The sequence below is a fragment of the Acanthisitta chloris genome, unplaced genomic scaffold (assembly GCF_000695815.1).
Source record: "Acanthisitta chloris isolate BGI_N310 unplaced genomic scaffold, ASM69581v1 scaffold511, whole genome shotgun sequence".
Taxonomy (NCBI): Eukaryota; Metazoa; Chordata; class Aves; order Passeriformes; family Acanthisittidae; genus Acanthisitta; species Acanthisitta chloris.
The window spans coordinates 14098-18322 of NW_008654121.1; positions in this window are offsets into that span (position 1 = coordinate 14098).

Here is a 4225-nt window from a genome sequence, read left to right on the forward strand (position 1 = left end):
TTAATGAGCTCTGGCTGTGTTCCACGTGACCAAACTCAGATTCCTCCTTGTATCTGTCTGTGTGTATTGATCATCTGTGGTGCCCTCCAATTTCCCTTTAGTATCTTCAGCTCCTTCTGAGAATACACTCAAATAGTTTTAAGCTGCACTTTCTTTAATGAATGTAAAATGGGTATGTATTTAGTGAAATATTGCTAGTTTTATTGACATTCCTGGAAATTTACTGCATATATCAGCATTATGATGTTATTTAAATAAGACTTAAAAAGATTTTTAATTTTTTTTTTATCTTGTTAGTGAATGCAGCCATCGAAGATCAGTATTGTAATTGTTGGTTGTACAAATTCAGTATTAGGCACAGAGCCTACAGCAAGAGGTAGAGGCCTGATATGGATTAACAAATTTAAAATGAATTTTAAAAAAACCCCATAATCTGGAGGGGGAGAATGATCAGCCAGCAGCCACAAACACTTCTGTGCTGCATCTCACCATCCAGTGGAATTGGATTAGGATGTATAGACATGGCTTGTGTCATAATGGGTTGGCAGCAGAAACTGGTCTATTCCTTTTGCTGAGTAAGGTGTTAATTTAATGCTTAGAATTCTTTCTTTCTCCCATCAATAATGACCTGGTAGCAGAACTGCAGCCTCCACACAGTCCTGGTATCCTTGCAGAAAACGAAGAGGGAATTTTGCAGACATTTGAGGCAGAATCTGATGTGCTTTTGATTGTCTGAATAGAGTCTGTTTAAGCAGTAGAAGGCTGTTCCATGTGCAGTCCTGTATTTCTGTCTCTGTCAGGAGGAATTTGACAATTGATGTTGGAATCCTGTCACTCTGTACTCCTCCACCCTGCCTTACTTTCCTTTTATTTGTTCCCAAACATAATTACACTAGAAATAGGATTTAAGTCAAGATATTCCCAGCAAGTATTTCAGCTTTCTAAGTTTCTAGAGGTTTTTGGGTTGTGTGTTTGAATTTGTTTTCGTTTTTTAGCATCTTTGAAGTCTTAATATCTTTCTTTCTCTGCAAGAAGAGACATCAGGGAGAACACAGAAAGGGAGAGACAAACTATTGCCATTGAAAGCCTCAGAAATATTTGAGCCTGTTGGATGCAGAAGCTCTTGTCTCAGTTCTTTCACCATTAGGGTGCCTTGAGCCTTAAGTGGATCAATCACACCTATCCTAGTGCTGCTTTCATTAAAGAGAGAGTCTCTCCTTTCATGGTCCATTAAAGAAGTGCCTGGAGATTGCAGAAAAGGCCAAGTGATGGTGTGTGTCAGGTTGGCCCAGTGAGTTAGTGCTGAGAGCTCACGCCTTGCCACAAGCAATGACACACTCAAGGGAGTGATGCATCTTATTGTGTCTTGTACCTTTTCCTCCTGGAATCACATGCAGTTGATGGATTGGGGACAGCCCTCTGTGCTTACTGCTGTTCTGTGTCTGGAGTGTCAGAACAATTTTCCTAGCCACTAATCCTCCTGTATGTGACTGTGGGTTTGGTTTGGGGTTTTGTTTGCATGGTTTTTTTTCTTTTTCTGATTTTCTTACTGTAAACTTTGTGGTGCCCATCACTGCTTTGCCCTTTCATGTTCAAGATGATATCAGATCTTCTGTGAAACAGTGTCATATCCTTTTATCTAAATACTTTTCTCTGTAATTATAACTTTGCTGCCTTTCCAGGTGGGAACCTGTGGGTTTGGTTTGGGGTTTTGTTTGCATGGTTTTTTTTCTTTTTCTGATTTTCTTACTGTAAACTTTGTGGTGCCCATCACTGCTTTGCCCTTTCATGTTCAAGATGATATCAGATCTTCTGTGAAACAGTGTCATATCCTTTTATCTAAATACTTTTCTCTGTAATTATAACTTTGCTGCCTTTCCAGGTGGGAACTTGCCTTTGTTATATGATCTTTCTCTGATCATTTTTATATCACTTGGTAATATAAAGGTGTATGTGTTCCTATGAGGCCCTTTTATTTAAATGATTTCTTTATCTGTCTGTCAATGTGAATAATACAACAACTTCAGGATTGTTCATCTCTCTCCTAATGAATGATGAGGTGTCATCTGTCCTAACATCAATGATTAATTTACAAAAGTTTATTCAAACTTCAGTAAAATGGGATATTCAAAGAAAACATTGTGTCATCAGACTACAGTGCAGTTGTCAAAAAACCCTTATCTGACTGATAATCAGGCCCATTAAGGCAACTGGAATTCCTGGATTGACACAGTAGCTGGGAGTACAATCTGCATCTGTGAGTGTGTATCAAGAATGAGCACTTACAAACCCATCGAGTCAAATAACAAAGATAATGCATGAAAAGTGCTGGATGAGTGTATGACCTTTACTGACCCTTGGAGTCATGCACAGAAGGTTATGCATGTCAAGATCCAATGCCTGTTCTCACTCCAGACAGGGAGGCCTGGAAATCCTTTGATGTCAGGATTCAACTTTCGGAGTTATCATTTAGGGCAGCCCACAAGACTTGTGAAAATTGGGAATTCTTTTTGGCTTTAGCCCACTGCCCTGTTTTTCAAGCATCACATAGAGGCTCATGTTACGACTGAGGATTGTTTCTGTGGTCCCAATTGCTTTCTCTGGTGGAGCAAGAGCTCCCTTTCCTGGAGATCTCTTTCTGAATGTTCGTAACATCTAAATTTTTCTGTAAAATCAAACGGTTCCTGTGTGAAAGAGATCGTGTGGAGAGACAATATAATAAGCCATTGTGGTCTAGTAGCATCCCATTGACATAGGAATACTCTGCCATGGTCAGAGCTGTTGAATGGACCAATGCCACACATTTGACAGTGTGTACTTGCTCTGGGATGCAGTGATAGGAGGTACAAAATCTGCCATCCAGATTTACTTTATAGGTAAAATCAGAAGCTTGAGCCAGAGTCTTGAAAGCCTTGAGTGACAATTCTTTGAGGTTTGCCAATGGAACAACAAAAGAGATAGAGTAGATTTTTTGACTGAGGACCACTCTGCAGATATATTTCTTGTTTTTTGAGTCAGCATTGTATTTGGAGACCCTTCTGGGATAAATTTCATACTGTCTTTCATTAGGAAGTTTTCATCCTTTCCCACTTGGGTCATGGAAACCTCTGTGTGGAGGATTGTTCAGGAGCAGAATTGACAATGCAGAAGCAAAAGTGGTTCAGACATGCTTCACTGGGCAGGCTGGAATATTGCCTCTTGCAGAGGAGCCCAACCTCTCTGTCAGCAAATAACTGACTTGTCTTTCTGATCAGGAATATTCCCATGAAGTTTAAGCACCTTGGCTCAGACTTCTTTGCAGGACTCAACACTGAAAAATTCTTTCTGTCGCTGGCTGCATAGCCATGCTAGATAGTTTTCATAAAAAGAATGGCTTTCAAGTGTGTAGTGCTCTTAGAAATGATAGTACAAATGATTTGTCTGCATCTGTGTGAAGTTTAATTTGCTTTATTAAGCATCTCCTTTGTGGCTGTCACTTAATGCATGTTGCACAGTCTAACAACTCCAACTTTCTTAAAATTCTCTTAGAAGAAATGAGGAGTCACTTTTTTGCCTAGAAGCTTTTCAGTGTAGTCTGTGGCCTTGATGTTCAAGTGATCTTGCCCTTGCTTTGTAACAAGCTCTGCACAGATATGCAGAACTGGAACAAGAGCTGCAATAATTTGGGGAAAAGGGGAAATTGGCAGGTTGGGAACAGCATTGCTCTTGGAAAAGAGTTATAATTTCCCAAGGATGAAATGGTTACAGGGAACATTATAAAATGAAGCAAGTAGAGTAGTCTTGAAATGCTAATAAGGAGAAGGCTTAAAAAGAAATTGGTGATTTTGGGGCTTTGAAGCCATATTTCTTTTTAATTTGTTACAGCTAGATGCATCACTCTTGGCTTCCATGGTTCTATTTTGGTTTGCCTATTTGTGACACATCGATTTAGCCTTATCCCTGTTCTCTTGGTGCTTGCCCTTTAGAATGATGGGGCTTGTCACTGAAAGCAGGAGACTTCTTTAGGAAACTGTTCTATAATGGTGTGTTAGCACCAGGAGGAAAGATCAGGGTTCTTGCTGCAGATAGGCTGGATTCTTTTCTTTCTGTACTGGTATGGAAGATAAATGCTGATAATCCTCTTCCAAGCAAGTAGGTGAAGAATAGTGGAAAATTAGTGTTCCCTTGTGAATAGCAATAGTGGCACATCAATCATTATTTCAGCCTGATGTGTTACACAGCTGTG